General features: G+C 36.5%; 2 pseudogenes; both read right to left on the bottom strand.

Moving 5' to 3' along the window:
- Positions 1-537: 537 nt before the first annotated feature.
- Positions 538-1,527, bottom strand: LOC149142686 (receptor-like protein 4 pseudogene; annotated as a pseudogene).
- A 179-nt stretch (positions 1,528-1,706) lies between these two features.
- LOC149142685 (receptor-like protein 4 pseudogene) lies at positions 1,707-2,656 on the bottom strand (annotated as a pseudogene).
- Between the last annotated feature and the right edge of the window lie 17,880 nt (positions 2,657-20,536).

The raw sequence follows: 20,536 nt of genomic DNA, 5'->3' as shown, positions 1-20,536 counted from the left end.
GGTATTGTTTTTTAATTATATGTCTTGTTGCAAAATTATAGGTAACAATATACTTGTTTATTCTAATACAAAACCATTCTTGTTATTAACCTTGTAACAATGTATGCAAATAATATATAACACACCCATCCTTTTTAAATGCATCATACAAATGCATACAATTATAAAAATTTACCTAATTACTCATATTCCAAATGAGTTAATTAATTGCATACAATTATATACATACGCCTATTCATCCATATTTCACATGAATTAAATAAATTCATTCAATTATAAAGTCGTTATTTATGAATATTTCATATCCATTAAATAAATGCAACAGATTTATAAAACCATGGTTATTTTATTGATGTAAATGCACAACCATATGTATTAAGATAAACACCTATTTATTATTTAGTTTAAAGCAAAGTTAGTTTCTTTACCCATTGTGAAGCCATTGCTTCATTTTATTAGTCCATGCCTAGGACTATTAGCGATCGATCGATCGCTGACCGAGTAGTTTGACCATTATATTTTTGGTATATTGGCATTTTAACCTAAGTTTATGCAAAGTTTTGGTGCGGAAAATAATTTGGGTCTTATTATCGGCTTCGAGTTGTTCGATGCAAAGGACGGTTGATATGCCACGCAAGTTGGTTTGTCGTAGGACTCGCTGTACACGCTCTGGTCTGATCCACAGTCCACCCGCTTAGCAGTCCTGAATAGGGAAGTATCCCCCCACTCAGCCCCAAAATCATAAGCTTGTGGATGAAGCTAAAGAATCTCGATGCTCATTACCGAAGGATCACCGTGGTCGGTGCTGTGAAAGCAGACAGTCGCAGTAGTGTCCAAGACAAAAACTGGAGCTTCGACATATGCCTGGTCGTCGTTCATGCTCCAGCCCGGCTTTAAAGAATAAACCTGTGTTCCTTCAATGGAGACGTCAAAGAGCGGCTCGCGGTCGGCCAAAACGTCCTCGTTGAGGCCAAAGAACATTCTAACAGAATAATGGCCGTTCGGTAGACGAGTGACGTTGTAGCAGTTCTCGGGACCGTCCGAGAGCTTAAAGAAACGGAGTTTCTTGAGCTGAGGAGTGATGTAGCTCGTGGTGGTGGCATTTGCGGACGAGCCGCCTGTGTAACTGTAGTCTTTTACCCAGAGCATATTTGTATGGGGGGTATGTGTGTTCTCCCATGAACCGCAGCTGATCCGGATGGCCAACGGCTCTGCAAAACCAAAAATGCTGTTATACTCTTCTTTCGACTACTTTGAGAAGTAGAATTTAATCAAAATATGATTTGAATTGTCGAATCTTGAAGCTATCGGCTTCTGAAGTTGAAATTTGAAAACCTTCAAAATATTCTGGAATTTTGACTTAACTGAGATCATGTGGCTTTGAGCTTACCTGCATTCTATGAAAATGCTGTGTAAATGCTCATCCACACACAAATACACGCCACTGTGGTCAATCTAAAGCCAACCTTGACTGTTTCCTTCGCCATTTTTCAGTAACGAAACTTGATCGCAAAGCCTCTTACGCATGATTAGGATATGGTTCCTTAACAGAGAGCCTAAACTTCATCAGAAATGGAGACATAACGTCAATGAGAACTGGAAAACTCCAAGACAATATCCATGATCTCCACAGGCTGGAATCATGAGGCGTCTTCAGGGGCTCCACAGTAGTCCAAGAACCGTTATATTTTTGGTATATTGGCATTTTAACCTAAGTTTATGCAAAGTTTTGGTGCGGAAAATAATTTGGGTCTTATTATCGGCTTCGAGTTGTTCGATGCAAAGGACGGTTGATATGCCACGCAAGTTGGTTTGTCGTAGGACTCGCTGTACACGCTCTGGTCTGATCCACAGTCCACCCGCTTAGCAGTCCTGAATAGGGAAGTATCCCCCCACTCAGCCCCAAAATCATAAGCTTGTGGATGAAGCTAAAGAATCTCGATGCTCATTACCGAAGGATCACCGTGGTCGGTGCTGTGAAAGCAGACAGTCGCAGTAGTGTCCAAGACAAAAACTGGAGCTTCGACATATGCCTGGTCGTCGTTCATGCTCCAGCCCGGCTTTAAAGAATAAACCTGTGTTCCTTCAATGGAGACGTCAAAGAGCGGCTCGCGGTCGGCCAAAACGTCCTCGTTGAGGCCAAAGAACATTCTAACAGAATAATGGCCGTTCGGTAGACGAGTGACGTTGTAGCAGTTCTCGGGACCGTCCGAGAGCTTAAAGAAACGGAGTTTCTTGAGCTGAGGAGTGATGTAGCTCGTGGTGGTGGCATTTGCGGACGAGCCGCCTGTGTAACTGTAGTCTTTTACCCAGAGCATATTTGTATGGGGGGTATGTGTGTTCTCCCATGAACCGCAGCTGATCCGGATGGCCAACGGCTCTGCAAAACCAAAAATGTTGTTATACTCTTCTTTCGACTACTTTGAGAAGTAGAATTTAATCAAAATATGATTTGAATTGTCGAATCTTGAAGCTATCGGCTTCTGAAGTTGAAATTTGAAAACCTTCAAAATATTCTGGAATTTTAACTTAACTGAGATCATGTGGCTTTGATCTTACCTGCATTCTGTGAAAATGTTGTGTAAATTCTCGTCCACACACAAATACATGCCACTGCAGTCAATCTAAAGCCAACCATGACTGTTTCCTTCGCCATTTTTCAGTAACAGGATATGGTTCCTTAACGGAGAGCCTAAACTTCATCAGAAATGGAGACATAACGTCAATGAGAACTGCAAAACTCCAAGACAATATCCATGATCTCCACAGGCTGGAATCATGAGGCGTCTTCAGGGGCTCCACAGTAGTCCAAGAACCGCAAGATATTGCAATGATGGCGTTTTCCTGCCTTTTTACAGTCATACAGCGGTAATGTTTGTTGGTTCCCGTGGATCTGTGTTCCCATGCCGATCACGTATTCGACTCTGATCGCTCGATGTAGTCAACGCCCAAACATTTATGATAGCTGAAGTGATCGATCTTTAAATGTGAACAATTTGGACGAGAAAATTATTTAGTAGTCCAAAAAGCCCAAAGAAATCTTCAACTCGATAAATTAAGGGCGAAATCATGGCGGGATGTAAGGGAATTAGATTTAATCGTTGCAAGCACGTCTCCATTTCTGTCAACGCTTGCGTTAGTCGGCCTGTTCTATTCATGTTTATATAATATATTGTTAAATTTATTTATTTATTTAATAACAATATCTTTTTATTTTCTAAGAGATTTATATTGGTACAGGCATATGGATTACTCTTTTGGGATTTTAATCTTAAAAGAGAGAACTTAAATCTAGTTTTTAGTTCTGAATCCAAAGAAGAGCTCTTTGCCTCTGACTAAATCTTTAGATCCAGTTCAAGTGCAGATCAAGCAAATGTCAGAGACTACATGCAGCAAAGTCAAAAGTAAATGGTCCTCATGTTGAATAGGACATCTAAGCAAGCATCCAAGTCAACGGTAAATGGTCCTTCCCCTTCTCGGCAGGGACTTCCGCCACTGTTGTGGCTCTTGTTACCAATGCAATGGCATATGCATTATCACAAGTCACCTTCTATTTGTGAATGTAAAAATAATTATAACTTATTGCTATATTGACAGCTTGGTTCTTGAATATGAAGTGATATTGGTAACATTCCATATGTTACGATTCTGTGTCTTCCCATGAAATCATAAACCAAATTTCCACCAACACTTTAATTCCTCTAATAAATTTCCTTTGTAATCTATTCACAACCAAAAAGTGTAAGACTTTAAAATTGTAATCAACTAATAATAATAATGTTAACCAAGCATCATGTATTCCACATGTGAGTCGAGTACCACCATTTTTGTGGACACACGCAAAATTGGTAAACTCTCATCTAATGAGAGAGCTAGTGTAGAATTCCTTAAAGCATAGATGTGGGTACCCATGAATTCTTCTCCTTAGTCACTTCAAAAATTCAATCTCATCCCTCACTGCCTTGGAAAGTTATTGCGATTAGTGCACTACTGTTAAGACTCCATCCCCATTGTCGGAAAAAAATGAAGGAACAAGATCCAACGAATATTAATGTAATGAAAGTGAGTAAAACATGAAATCCCAACTCCAGCAAGGGCATCCTTCCTTCCTCAGACATTCCTTTACCGGTAGTTACAAACTGTTATAGCACCAAGCAAGGATTTCTTCAACTAATTCTTGATACCAACTAAATGGAAACAAAATTCGGGTGCATATGATGGATGGCTAGAGATTTGACTCTCGATTTATAGAACATCAAGTGCTTTATCCAATAATATTTTTTGGTTCCAATTAGGTGTTCATGGATGAAAAATTTTCCTCTAATTCACATTTCAACTGAGGAGATATTTATTCCAAATGGCAGTGGAATTGGAATTCTTAACATAAGGCAGAAGTCTCTAAGTTTATGATTAAAGGATCCCAAAAAAAATCAGACTGAATAAATATTACATTTCTGAGCTCGCCATTTTGAATGGAATTATCTTGTAGGGATATTACAATCCACTATGAGGAAGCTCACACTATGGACTATATTTGTGACTTGTATTTCTAGTTGTGCAAATCTCTCCTCTAATTAATATTGATGGCTATGATAAATTAATTAATTTTTCATAGTTGGGGTTTTATGTCTTTCTTGTTAAAGCTTATTTTATCCCTTTCATATTGTCAAAAAATCCCCAAAGAAACCAACTATGGGACTAATATGGTTTGAAAATTTGCATGGATATTACATTGGATAGTTCATTAGAATAATTATAATAAAATAAAATGAAATATACACTACAAAGGTTAAATTCCATTAGAAGCTAGATCTATTAGTGTTTATTTTTTTTATTTATGCATGGAATAGATAAAACCAAAAAATAGACAAAACAAAATAAAATCACTTAAAATACACAATCATTGATCAACAACAAGATATGCTTTAAGAAACCCTTTCAAGAGAAAACATAGTTGCAAGGCCAGTCGACTCTGATATCTTTTCGCTAAATGGAAATAATGAAAATATAAAGAATTATCCATTCTCTGTAGAGATTCCTGAGACAAGTGACCTATGAGTTTCTACTCAACACAAATACTATATGTTTTTATATCTCTTTCTCCACTCTCAACTACTCTTCTCTATGATGAAACAAGATGAATTTGAATAGAATATAACCCTTTTTTTTCCTATGGGTTAGTTATAACATTGCCCCATAACCAACTAGGGGTTAAATTTGAGCCATTCAACCCTTAAAATGAGCTAAAACTTAACACTTATAGAGTCTTATCCATAGTTCACACATTTATAGCTCCTTTTCCATCAGTAACAAGGGTTGACCTTGTAATCTCTCAAATTATTATGTTCAATCATGATAAGTAAATTTATGGAAAGCATACCTTCTACACCTGAACTCCCAATAACATGATTCTTACACTATTGAAAGGGTATTCTAGTATATAATAGTATTATATGAGGTTTTGTTCATAAGATACAAATATTTTCCTAAAAATTGTCATTTAAGGCCTCAAACTCACCCAAAAAATTTTATGACGCTAATCCTCCAAATTGTGGTACGACACTAAAACTTCTCCCATAACCAAAGTTCTTTTTTATTTCCAAAATGAAAGCATCAAGATGGATTGTAAAAAATATAATGAGTCAAGTTGGATCAAGTAATTATTCCATGATGACTTTCATGAAGAAACAAAACCATAGATTCATATGCTCTAATACCAAATTTTATGAACCTCGTTCCATCAAAATGATAAGAAGTCAATGAATATAATCCATCACGAGGGTGGATCGTCATTTTACAATGAATACAATACAATAAAAGGTATGATGATGTTAGGTCCCCATAATACTAGTGTATTCCCTTATTAGTATTGTCATTGTAGCCTTTATTGTTATTGATGTTCCCATGTTCTCCCCATATTGTTATCATTGTGCCCCATAGAAGTCCACTATTTTTATTGTTGTGCCCTTACATTATTATTGTTATGTTGGCTCTGATTATATTGTGACTCCTTAGACTCCTATATATAGAAAGGAGGCCTTTTCATTTGTATCATCCAAGAATTGTTCATTTGTGTAATGTAAAGGAGGTTTTCCCCTCGAGGAGGCTTATTTTGAAGTCATTGATCTATCTTTTTTTGTATTTTGTGAGTTGATTGCATAACATTTGGTATCACGGCTTTGGAATCTAGGGTTTCACTACTCCAAATAGGTCATCCTGGAATTTTCGCTATAAATTTCTTTGTACGACATTTCAAAAGCTGAAATTAAAATCCATTTGATCCAAAATGGTGATGAACCTCAGGTCTGAATTTTAGACCTTTTCTCTCTATCATTTCAGAGATATCATCCACGAAAGTTAGGTTTTTTGCAGGCTCCCGAATTACATCCCAAACAAGTGACCTTCAGAAAATCATCATAACTTTGTCTACGAGAATCAGATTGAAATTTCATAAGGAGTTACGGAAAGAGGACAAACTATAGTTTTCTTTATTGCTTTCAGGACTGAATGTTGAAACAATGACAATTGAGTTGTCGTACAAGTCTACTCTAGTGAACCCGTCTATAATCAGGTCATCGTGAGAGATTTGGCATAAATGTTTCTTAAAGAATCCAATATTTTTCAAATTGGTGAGGTTATAAAGAGAAATTAGAGGGACACGAAAGGACGCAATGTTAGACCTTCGAGATCCAAAATTACAAACATAGAACATATTCAATATCAAGCTCCTACAAAGCGAAAAACGCTGTGCAGTTTTTAATTTTTTTTCCATAAGTTTGGTTTGAAAAATTAGTTTGAAGCCATTCAAAGGGCATAGTGAGGTATAATTTTCATTAATCGATGCTACGAAAAAAGAAAATGGAAACAACTAGTAAGAAACCTGAAAGCTCTACCATGACTTAGGAAGAAGAGGAAGAAATTCAACATGATATATCAATATTACGAGACGAAGTGCCACAATTTTCACTCTCACAAAAAGTAACGGAAGCTAATCTGGATGGTTTAAAGAAATGCATGGAAGCTAAGATGAATTTCGTTGAAGCTAATATGGATGGAGTGGAAGCCAAGGTGGATGTCATGGAAGCTAAGATGGATGGTATAGAAGCAAAACTTAAAGGCAACATGGAAGATTTGAAGATAAATTTGACAAATTTGCTACAAGAAATGCTTACTAATAGTGAAAGGATAATAAAAGAAACTCATGATCAGAACAAAAGAAATGTTAATCATGATTTCATATACTCTAACATTGGATTAAACACCCACCATGTTCCAAATCTCAATATGAAGAAGTTTGATGGCAAGGATCCTGTAACATGGATACTACATATGGAGCAATATTTCGATCTACATAATGTGAAAAACACACAAAAGGTACACATTGCAACTTTATATTTTGGACCTAATAATTTTGTATGGTATCAATGGATTTTATCTCGTAAACAAATTTTCAATTGGGCAATTTTTACGGGAGAAATTATAACATATGATGAGGATACAAAAATCAACACCTTTTTTATCCAATTGATAAATCTCAAACAAAAGGGTCCAATCATGGAGCACATTGAGGACTTCCAAAAATTGAATATAAGGGTAAAATATATTCCAGAGGATCATAGGATTGATGTGTTCATAGAGACTTTAAAGGCTAACATCCAACATGAGGTTTGCCTTTGGGAACCTAATTCATTGGAGAAGGCATTCAGGTTGGAAGGAAAAATTGAAAGAAAAATTATGGCGACAAGGAAGCCTACCACTCACAACAACCTAAAAGGTTGACACAACAACAATTGGAAGAAAAAAGAGCAAAAGGGCTTTGTTACAATTGTGATAGAAAATACACTAAAGGTCATAAGTGTGTTGAGAAGAAATTATTTTACATAGATTGTGAAGAGGAGGAAGAAAAGGAACAAGAAACCTTAAAAGAAGAGGATATAGACCATGAACAAATCCTAGAGAAAGAAGAAATGAATCCAACCATATCTTGTAATGCATTAGCCAGAACTACCACTCAAATTCTCAACATAGAAGGACATATCATGAAGAAAAAGGTAATAGTGTTGATTGATTTAGGAAGTACCCATAATTTTATTCATTGTAAGATAGCCAACGAATTGAATTTCTTCCTATATCTAGCACCAGAATGTTAAGTGATGGTTGCAAATGGAGGAACCATAAATTGCTCTGGAAAGTGCCATAATATCAAACTATCCATGGGAGAATATTTATTGAGCAGTCCAATGCTTTCCATTACAATAGGTGGTGTTAATGTTGTACGAGGAGTCCAATGGCTACAATATTTGGGTACGATAGCTTTTAATTTTCAAGAAGGTTTCTTGAATTTTTTTTTGAAAGGAAAGGAAGTTGAATTAAGGGGTATCGTAGGGAAAGCGGGAAAGATAATCAACTCTAACGACATGATAAAGCTTCTAAAGAAAGAACAACGAGGCATAATTTCACAATCATGTTCGCTAGAGGTTCCCACATTGAAATCATATATTTCTCCAGATATTGAAAAAGCCTTCGACAAACATTCCAAGGTATTTGAGACCCCAAAAGGCCTCCCACCTATTCGTAATCATGATCATGCTGTCAGATATCCCTATTCCCAAAAGAGTGGAATTGAACATATGGTTGCAGAAATGATAGAGGCTGGTATAATTCAACCTAGTCAAAGTTCTTTCTCTGCTCCAACAGTATTGGTGCACAAGAAGGATGGATCATGGCACATGTGTCCAGAATATAGGGACCTCAAGAAGCTCACTATTAAAGATAAATTTTCCATTCCTATCAACGATGAATTATTGGATGAATTGCATGGATCAATTTACTTCACCAAGTTGGATCTTCGTTCAGAATATCCTCAAATCAAAATGAAGACTGAAGGCATTTCGAAAACATCATCTTGAACTCATGAGGCTCATTATGAATTTTGGTCATACCTTTTGGCCTTACTAATGCACCTTCTACATTTCAAGTTTTGATGAATTCCATCTTCAAACCCACCCTTAAAAAATTTGTGTTAGTATTTTTGATGATACACTAATCTACAACAAGTCTTGGAAGGATCACGTTCAACATGTTGATAGGGTGCTCAAACTATTGGAGGAGAAAAAATTATATGCAAAAACATCCAAATATTTCTTTGGAGTACAAGAGGTGGAATATCTGGGTCATATTGTATCTCATGAAGGTGTTAAGGTAGATGCTATATAGATTAAATCCCTTAAGGAAAGGAAAATATCCACATCCCTAAAGCATCTGCGAGGATTTCTTGGGTTGATAGGGTATTATCGCAAGTTTGTTAAGAATTATGGAAGAATAGGAGCACCTATAACAACTTTTTTGAAGAAATATGCATTTTCATGGACTCTGGAAGTAATGAAGGCCTTTCAACATGTTAAAGAGGAAATGTGCCAAGCATCGGTCTTAGTTATGCCACACTTCACAAAAAACTTTATTGTGGAATATGATGACTTAAGAAATTGAATTGGTGTTGTTTTAATGCAAGAATAAAGACCATTTCTTTCGAAATTCGTCTAATAAAATGAAAGTATTTACACAAAGCTATTTATGAGAAAGAAATGTTTGCAACACTACATGCACTTAAGAAATGGCGACCTTACCTAATGGGAAGACACTTCAAGGTAAAAATGGACCATGATAGTCTTAAATACTTTTTAGAAAAAATATTATCTTTATAGAGTAGAAAAAATGGGTCACAAAAATGTTGGGTTATGACTTTGAAATAATCTACAAAAAAAGGAATCAAAATGTTGTTGCAGATGCACTCTCAAGATTTCTTTTCTCCATTTCTATTATCCAATCAGATTGGATAAATGAAACAAGGGATGAATGGAAGAATGATGAAGAAGTGTGGGCACTCATTCAAAAGTTACAATAAGATCCCATCACATCTGATACATTTAGTTGGAAAAATGATTCGTTATGTTACAAAGATTTCTTATACCTCTCTAAGAATTCCCAACTCAAACAAAAGATTATTATGGAATTTCACACCTCTCCCTTAGGAGGGAACTCATGACTTTTAAATTTGATATTCAAAAGTTTGTCGTGGAATGTTTGGTTTACCAACAAAATAAAGTTGAAACAATTAAGACACTAGGTCTATTACAATATTTATCCATTCCAGGTCAATGTTGGGAGGATGTTGTTGAAAATGGCAACAAGAAATGCTAAAAATAGAAGTGCTAAAAATAGCACTGCTAAAAATAGTAGTTTGGGTACCAGTGATGGATTGGGCAACAAGGAGTGAAAAATGGAAGTGATAGAAATAACATCCTATTTTTAGAAGCTCAAGATGGATTCCTATTTTAGTCAGTCCCTGGACTAAAAATAGGAAGTAAAATTTGAATTTGATATTAACAACAATTTGTAAATTAATTAATTAATTCATCTTGAGTTAATTAGTTAAGGAAAAAAAACTTGAAGTCTATGTGAGGACATGGAACAGTTTATCTATTAATTGAAGAATATCCATCAGTTAAAGAGATAAGGATGATGTTGAGCCTTGAACTTGCATCTTTCCTATACACCTTCCCAGACTTTTTCCATTCACCTGGACCTCCTAAGATATCAACATCATTGCATATTAATCATAAAAGATCACTTAAAGTGGTTTTTAACTATGTTTTGTGTCTTCTGTTTGAACTAGATTTTTGCTCATTGAGCTGTGGAATCCTGTCACTTTCTGCAACTGCTTCAACTTTCCGCAGTTGTTTTTGTTAAAGTCTACATTACAGGTGTCTTTAGGCAAATCGAGCCACATGGGAAAGTTGGAAATGACTTGGACATGGACCGAGTCCTATTGGCTCAGTCAGATTCATCATAGGAGGTCGTGGTCAACGGTGGTCAAGCAATGGTCAAACAGAAGAGTCCTATGGCAACAGGACTCTGTTTCCAAGCACGTGAAATATTTTCGTGGCCGTTTCTAGATTTCTAGAGGCACGCTGACACTTGTAGGCTACTCACAATGTAAATCCAACAAGCCGCTTTCAATAGATTGCATCATCTCGGCAGCCATGATGCTAGATCCATGGACATTGTCGTTCATGTGTCCTCTATCTGTGTAGTTTATAAGAAAACAGTTATGTAACCTTTTGTTATAAATAATGTGTTCCTATACGCATAGGCGTTAGTCTTTTGGAATGTAATTTTGCAGTTAAAAATCCCACTGTGCCATGACACTAGTTTCGTTGTTGTGACTGCGTTCTGAAATATATGAGAAGACTCTATTTTCGAGCATAATTCTTGATTGATAGCTGTTTCCCGAGGTTGTGCAGAGGGCCTCTGCACACGCTGAGGTTTTGTTTCTTATTTGTTGTACAGTTTCATGCTATGTTTCTTTATGTTTATTATGCCATAGTTGTTCACTTATGTATATTTCATTTACTATGGTACTAACGTTTCATTCTTGTTCATAATTTTACATGCTTTACATTTCTGTTAACGCTGATCAGTGTGTATGTTCCAGATTACAGTAGGCAGCCCAGGCCTTTGCATATAATTTTCACAATGACTAATGACATGGAATCAGTATTTCTACTGACTTACTTTTCTTAGCTTTTAATTCTAGTTTTGTTTTGTTTATTTCAGTTTTGTTCATTGGATTTATTACTTAGCTTAGATATTAAATTGCTCATATCATTGTCAGTTACCTCCAAAAGCCATAGAAAGACTAATGGCGAGGGATTGAAGTATGAGTGTGTAATTTGATATTAGTTTTATTTTTCTGCAATTAGATATCAGATTGCTCAAGTTGTTGATGATTACCTCCAAAAGCCATAGCGAGACTAACTGGCGAGGGGTTAGACTATGAATTGATGTGATTTGATTTTAAGTTTACTTTTCTGCAATTAGATATCAGATTGCTCAAGTTGTTGATGATTACCTCCAAAATCCATAGCGAGACTAACTGGTGAGGGGTCAGAATATGAATTGATGTAATTTGATTTTAGATTTACTTTACTTGCAATTTTTTTTGGATTTCTTTGAGTACAATAGCTTAACTCATTTATTTTGTATTTAGACAGCAGCAGGGATAATGGTTTCATGATGAATAGTTCACTGTTTATTTGATTAGAATAGTGGCACATTTTCATTTTCTTTTAGGAATTAATTTCATCATTAGTGTGTTCTAAGACCTTCTGAATTTTAAAGTTTTGGAAACCATTATAAAGGACATAATTGCCTTGAACATTTATATCCATACTTGTCTTTTAGAATTTCCATTTCACATTAGGAGATAAACAAAGATAAAAACCCCCAAAACAAAATAAAAAATCAAAAACGACAAAAAGTAAGAAATAGGTTATCTTGCACATATAGTGTGCCACACTTCAACAGTTTACGACTCCCGGATTGACAATTAATATAGCAATTTAGGACGCTCTAAATTGACCAAACAGATGATTTCTAATATTGAGTTGTAATTAGTTGGCTCAGTTAACTTAGTCAAGTCCAGTTACATTAATTTAACAGGTTGTTAAATTAATTAGAGTTTAGTTAGTTAATGCTTTCATGCATGTAACTACTGTATTTCAGATAATTGAGTATTCACTCATGAATAACTCATGCATGTCAGTTCAGACAGAGACCTAGTTGAGATCAAAGAAGGGATAGTGTACTATCAGTTGGATGAATGTTTTTCCTATAAAGGAATCTCATCCATGATGAGTATTTATCTCATTCTGGACTGCACAGTTGGATCAGAGGTTGGTCAGTGTGTGAAGAGGCTAATTCACACAAGTGGCTGCACTATACCCCAATCCGAATTGCGCAAAGAAATAGGAGGCTTGGAGGGAAGACCAGAGGTTAGATAGAGGCCTTTGACTATCTATGAGCAGCAAAGGTATTACAGAGAGAACAGGATAACTTTTGAGTTGATTCTTTTTGTAATACTGGTTATATTTCCACTTGTATGATAATATAGAGATGGGGTTTTAGGCTGGTGCATTCCCCAGGTAAATTTTTCTATGTTATGTGTGATTGATTCCTTCTTATCAGTTATATGTGTTCTTATTGATGTTGTTCATGTTCAATTAAGCTTCTGCTAATTTTTTTGTAGAAGTAGATCAAGTGTTTTTCTTTAGTACATTGCATTACGAGGTGATTTATAGTGGGAAAATCTACATGGTATCATAGCACAGGTGATCAAGGAAGAACAATATACAAGAAGGGAGAAGTTGAAGTTTGTGATTTTTGAATATTGAATTGACTTCTTATCACATCTATTTCATTGATGGCATTCATTGGTTTGAGACTCGAATATGCCCTTGATGGAAGTTCAAATTATATAGCCTGGACGGATCGCATGGAGGTAGTATTAGAAGATAACGGTCTAAAGGACTTCATTGATCAAGAAGTCTAGAAGTTGACTGTTGCTACTCAACTCGCGGAATGGACAAAGTGTGTAGCTAGAGTAAGGAGAATCATGCTGGAGGGAGTTCGAGATCACATTGTCTCGAGCCTGCATGGGAAGGAGACTCTGTTTTCGATGTGGAAAACATTGATAGATATTTATTAGAATAGCAGTGATCAGAGGAAGCTAGGACTAAAGGACAAACTTCGACAGATCAAGTGTGAAAAGGGTGACACGATCTTTATGTATCTGAACAAGCTCACCACATGCAGGGATGAGCTTGGAAGTGTAGGGATCATGACAGCTAATGATGACATGGTGAGTCTTGCACTCCTTGGTCTTCCTAAGAGCTGGCATAGCTACCAGGACTCGGTTAATGGAAGAGAGAAACTGCCAGATTGGGAACGACTTTGGTCGGATTTGATGCAGGAGGAGATAAGAAGAAGCACCAGAGATGGTTCTTCATCCATGGAGGATGAAGAAAAGTGTGCTTAGCGAGTAAGGTGAAGAAGGGGAAGGATAAGGTTTCTCTTTCAGAATTCGGTTCTTCCCATGGTGGGAAGAAGTTTGACAAATTTAAAGTGCGATGCTTTCGTTGTCATGAGGTGGGCAATTTTTCTACAAATTGTCCACAGAGGAAATCCAAGAAGGGATCCAGGGAAGGATCCTAAGGTGAGGCATGTGGTTCACAGTTTGAGTTGGATTTCACACTCTTCGCATGCATGGTTTCATCCATGGTGGCAAGTGGTTGGTTTCTCTATAGTGGAGCTTCTTTCCACATGACTGGCGAAAAGAGTTTATTTAGTAATTTGGAGGAGAAAGATCTCGAGATACTCATAGCGATGGGTAATGATGAAAAGTACAATGTCTTAGGTGTAGGCATGGTTATTTTTAGAGGGAGCATGGAGCTCACCTTACCTTGACTGATTTTAGGTATGTACTAGGACTGAAGAGAAACTTGGTGTCGATCACAATGCTGGAAGACAGAGGCTATGATGTAGTCTTCAGTAAGGGAAAGGTTTTCCTTAGACACATCATCACAAGACAGGTGAAGCAGATTGGTTCACGGGTCAAGAACCTATATGCTCTTGAGGTTCAAGATGCATGCAAAGCCTTGAGAAGTAAGGCAACTGATGGAGACTTGGTGGTTGAGAGGGACAACATATTACCTCTCAACATGCAGCGCCAGAAGAAGTCTCAGACGATTCTGGACGAACCACGATTGGTGCAGGAGCTTCAGGAGGTTGTTGAGTAGCCACAACTGGGGAAGCTAAGAGGAGATCGTGTAGAGACATCTACTCATGCAGAGATCTCCAGTAGGGGGGAACTTCGAGCTAGGTGGGCTGAGGGATCACATGCAGCCATAACTCCAGGTAGGAGGTGGGGTGATGTGGAGTGATTGTCCCAAGGAGGAGGGCTAGGATCATTGAAGTACCAAAACTCTTTGATTCGAATTTGCTACAGGAGTGCTGATGAGGAGTAGCAAGACTGACTTCTTGGGTAGAGACAGATGCGGATTGAGCGGCAAGTAGAGCTATAGTGCAAGAATCCCAAGACAACGCAGAGGTAGAAGGTTGCAGCAATGCAAGAGGCACAAGTGTGTTGCACCAGTGCAGGATGGCACAGAGAGGTGTGTAATGGTGCCAGATGCATGGAGATGTTGCAGTAGCACAGAGGTCAGAGAGGGATCACTTGTCAGCAGCAGGTAGAGCTTCAACATCCGAGTATGTTTCTAGCCCAACAGAGAGGTCAGTTGGGAATTTTTTTGTTCCGAGAGTTGCTGGAGCAACCACACTTGGTAGAAGTGTTGCATGCAGAACATTCCGAAGGTACAGGATCAGGTTCAAGACGAAGCCTTTCTTGTTGAGAGAGAGTGTTGAAAATGGAAACAAGAAATGCGAAAAATGCAAGTGCTAAACATAGCAGTTTGGGTACCAGTGCTGGATTGGGCAACTGGGAATGAAAAATGGAAGTGCTAAAAATAGAATGATATTTTTAGCAGTTCAAGATGGATTCCTATTTTAGTCAGTCCCTGGACTAAAAATAGGAAGCAAAATTCGAATTTCATATTAACAGCAGTTTTTAAATTAATTAATTAATTCATTTTGAGTTAATTAGTCAAGGAAAAGCAAACTTGAAGTCTATGTGAGGACATGCAACAGTTCATCTATTGATTGAGGAATTTATCCATCAGTTAAAGATATAAGGATGAGTTCTAATATTGAGTTGTAATTAGTTGGCTCAGTTAACTGAGTCAATTCCAGTTAGATTAATTTAACAAGTTGTTAAATTAATAAGAGTTTAGTTAGTTAATGCTTGCATGCATGTAACTACTGTATTTCAGACAACTGAGTATTCACTCATGGATAACTCATGCATGTCAGTTCAGACATAGACCTAGTTGAGATCAAAGAAGGGACAGTGTACTATCAGTTGGATGAACGTTTTTCCTATAAAGGAAGCTCATCCATGATGAGGATTTATCTCCTTCAAGACTGCGCAGTTGGATCAGAGGTTTGTGAGTGTATGAAAAGGCCAATTCGCACAAGTGGCTGCACCGGACCCCAACCAGAATTGTGCAAAGAAATAGAAGACTTAGAGGGCAGACCAAAGGTTAGATAGAGGCCTTTGACTATCTATGAGCAACAGAGGTATTACAGAGAGAGCAGGATAGCTTTTGAGCTGATTCTTTTTGTAATATTGGTTATATCTCCACTTGTATGATAATACAGAGATGGGGTTTTACGTTGGTGCTTTTCTCGGGTAAATTCTTCCGTGTTATGTGTGATTGATTCCTTCCTATCAGTTATATGTGTTCTTATTGATGTTGCTTATGTTCGATTAAGCTTCCGCTAAATTGTTTTTAGAAGTAGATCAAGTGTTTTGCTTTAGTACATTGCATTATCACGTGATCTACAGTGGGAAAATCTGCAGATGTTTCAGTGGGTTTTATCACAAGTTTACTGAAGTCCAAAGGAAATAGTGTCATCATGGTGGAAGTTAATAGACTTACCAATTATGCACACTTTCTCGCATTATCTCATCCATTTAAAGTCAGTATAGTTACTGTTGTACCTATCAGATAATAGTAGTTCAGCTACCAATGCCAAAGCATCTAAAATAATTGTTTTGGGGTTTTTGGTTTTAGTTTTGGAAGACCGATGAATGAATACAAATGTAGAATTGAAATACTTAATCCTTTGGATAATATTAATATTTCAGCAAAGGGCTGCTATAAAGATTTACACAGTGATATAGATCAAAATAGTGGTGAGAAGAAGATATAAAATAATATGATTATCACAGTTTCCAGACTGTAAAACAGAACAATCATAAGTGTGAAAACCTTCTAAATTACGTTAGAAAGTTTCAAGGCAATATACTTAAGCTTACACAAGATGTTGATGATTTATTGATCAGAGGGGATTAGCTAAACAGACAGTTCATTAATCCATTCTCTTAATAGATGATCACTTCGGGAGCTTATAGGAATTAATTGAGACACAATTATTCCTACCTATATATCTCTATAAGTCATAAGAATATGAAAAGAAATAATGATTGATAACTGGAAAAACTTACAGGATAACACAAACTGTGTAAAACTAAATTCAGAATCCTCTACTTTGTATTAAGGTTCCAGAAAGACTGAGTACAACAAGTGTCTACAAAAGCTTCCTTCACAGGTGCTACTAGGTTCAAAGTAGAATGAACAGTCATAAATTAACAAGCAATGAATAATGATTCTTGAACTTTGAACCCATAACAACTCGAGAAGAGAGTTATTTATACAATAATGAAACTAAGGAAATATCATAAAACTGATTAAGATCTATTCTAGGAAAGGAAAGATCTTCATACAAGAAGCAGCTATTGAACTGCGTCTTGTTGTCCATTTTATTCAGGTTGTGTTGCCTTTGTTGTTTGATATTTTGCCCCTTTAATTTGCTTGATTGTTTGTATCCTTAACACTGGTTAATTTCTTCATTTGATCTTTCATTTGAAACTCTTTTTAAACTCTGTGAATATCCTTTGACCCTTTTGAGTAACCTTTACTATGTTCCTTTTTACCTTTACTGTGCATTTCAGGTTTTTACTCTATTTTTCAATAGTAAATCATTTTAGACTTTATGTCACATGGTGAAGTAATTTGATATGATATTCATATTTGTCTTCAAATTGTATGCAGGCTTTTTCTTTGTAAGCCTGGAATAGGAGTTCTTACCTGTAAAACACAGAAATTGTTAAGAAAACATGGGTGATAGAGGAGGACATTAATAGCTTTATTGAGCTTGAAAGGATATTGGAAGGAGTCCATAATGTATTAGAAGGTAAAATAATGGCTTTATTGGTCGCAGATACTTATGGAGGGTTTACTGTGAAAATAGGCAAAACAAAGGCAAAATGGTGATTTTTGTGTTTAAACGGAGAAACGACTTTCTTTTTGAAATATAAGGCAAAGCGAATAGTGGTCATTTTGTCATTATGCGGGAGGTGGTTTTGGTTTGCATCACACCACTTTATGAGCCACGGGCTGTTTTGGGAGGGGTCACCAAAAATGATCTAAGCCTGACACGTAGGAAGGGGAGGTCAGTGGAATACCACTTTTTAGGTGGGTAATGCTCATGCAGAGAGCCAACCCAAAATCACTGAGGGTCGTTGGATTTGAATGGACGTGATCAGATGGTGGTGGAGTAAAATAGCAGCGTGGAGGGAAGAGGAAAAAACAATGGAGGGGCCCAAGAGTTAATCATGGAGGTACGAGCTTTATTATGGTTAAAAACCAAGATTAGCAGGGTTTTATGGTTAAACAAAGGTTTTAGGTTGGTATTTTGTTTAAACCCTAAAAACGATTTAACAAAAAATTCCTTTGTAAAACACGGTATGGTAGACTTGAAATTGTTAAATTCGAGGGGATAAATGATATTGGGTCTGGGTTCATATTGCATATCACAATCACAGTTTAGCGAAGGAAGGCCTATCGCAAAGGAATGCGATAGGGGCCAGACGCGATGTCGAAATAAAACATGGTTAATACTGCCTCGAGTCCTCGTTCCCGTCGCATATCGGAGATCACAATGGCAGAGGGAAATTCTTCAGTCGGGACTTGCGATGGAGTCTGATGTGAAATGGAAATGAAATATGAAATATATTGCATCGGGTCTGGGTTCCCATCGCAATCGCATGTTGCAATGTGGAGGGTTATATTTTGGGCGAGACTTGGCGATAAGGGCAGATGCAAAATGGGTATTGAGTTATAATATATATTGTGTCAGGTCCAGGTCTATCGTGCATGACATATTGCAATGGCGGAGGGTGCATATACATTGAAAGGCTTGCGATGTGATATTTCATGGAATACACAGTTTTATTATAAAACTTATGGTTTCGGGGTATTTTATAAAGGGAGTTAATGTATACGGGAAAGGATTTTTAGGGGTTTAATACATTGAGTTAGTGTTAATATGAAATATGTGTGGAAAGGGAAAATAGACTAAATATAATGCTTTTTATAAGTTGTATACATTAATACTTAGGCTAAACAACTTTTTGTGGGTTTTTGGGTAAAAGGGGATTTAGCATGGGGCTTTCACTTTTCCTAGGCAAAAAGGATTTTGACATTAGGAAAAGGGGTTTTAATGGAAAATGGATGAATATGAATTGTATGAAGGTGGGAAGGGGAAATTAGTAAATGTAGGGATGAATGGGGATGAGGGAAGTTAATTAATTAATCTTGTAGACCTTCATTTGCTTTGTGTAATTGCCTCATGGACATAGAAACATATGGTAGAACATGATAAATGTACATTTTGTCCAATCAATCAACAAACTTCTCCAACCTTTCTCTACTTACCCTTTGCTTATCCTATCATTTTTTCTTCACTTAATGGGTGCATTTAAGCTAGCAAACACTTTTCCTTTCTTCTTATTTTAAAAACAAAACTATCTAATTCTAACCTTATAACCTCCAAGGCCTCAGATTAAACTGCTGAGCACCTTACTATTCTCTACCTAGCTATTGACCTTCCAAGATTAAACAGTTTGGCCAGATCTTTATTTTCTAACTATAACATCAAATTTAAAGCACGAAGCAGTCAATATTAAACAGTTTGACTGTCATGGGTTGTGGTATTCAAGACAAGTTGCACACAACCATTATTTTGTAGAAGCAATAGTAGTGGCATTTAGACTTGCTCACTTTCAGAGTTTATTTGTTTTCTTTTCTTTCTAACCTAACATTTTTCTTTTGTCTTGATTTTTTTAGGACATCTAACCTAACATTTTCTTTGATATAGACATCATCATCAAGATATTTTTTCAAAAACATTTTATTCAATATTGTTATGTCCATATCCTAACTTAACATTTTTCAAAATATTTTTATGTATTTTTTGACTAATTTATTCTATCTTATCAAAACCAAAAAATGCTACAACATTGGCTCCAATTGGGGACTGCTTTCTCCTGTAGAATGCAGAGAACCTGCAAATCCATGTGCTTTCTCCTCCGGCTATGGATTCCTTGCCGTAAGAAAATTCACACTGATATCTTGAAAAGTAAAAGAAAACTAGAATATTTACAATGGAAACTCTTTCAACTTCTTAGTACTAAATGTAATGTTTGAGAAACCTTCCATTTATAGGATAAGTGGAATATAGCCCTTCAAGATTCTGCAGCACAAAAATATTGTTACCCTTCCCTTCAGCAATTGCTAAAGGTCCAAACCATAGATTGTGAATTTTTCCATGCTTTCCTTTCTCTTCTCTCCTGGCATCCCATCTTAGAACTACCTTCCTTAAAGTCCCTCTCCCTGGCTCTTCTTTCAAATAGGGGCTTCATCTTATTCTAATATTTATTCAATTTACATTGAACTTCATCTCTGTTTTCATTAAGTTCAATAATCTGATTTATTCTTCTTGAAAAATCATCAGGTTCATCAGTTGAATCCTGCAGGAATTTTAAAATAGGGAAGGCCAAATTGGTAGGAAAAACTGCATCTTTCCCATAGACTAACTGAAATGGAGATTGTCCAATTGATCTCTTTGGAGTAATTATGTTTGCCCATACCGCATAAATAGAATGTGAATCCCATCTCTTCTTATGATCACCTAGAGTCTTTTTGATTACCTTTACCATACTTTTGTTTGATGACTC

The sequence above is a fragment of the Pinus tabuliformis genome, chromosome X (genome assembly GCF_031772625.1).
Source record: "Pinus tabuliformis cultivar Carrire ecotype Pingquan chromosome X, CPIR1, whole genome shotgun sequence".
Lineage (NCBI taxonomy): Eukaryota > Viridiplantae > Streptophyta > Pinopsida > Pinales > Pinaceae > Pinus > Pinus tabuliformis.
The sequence above is the reverse complement of the archived record's forward strand: the minus strand, read 5'-3'. Positions and strand labels throughout refer to the sequence as shown.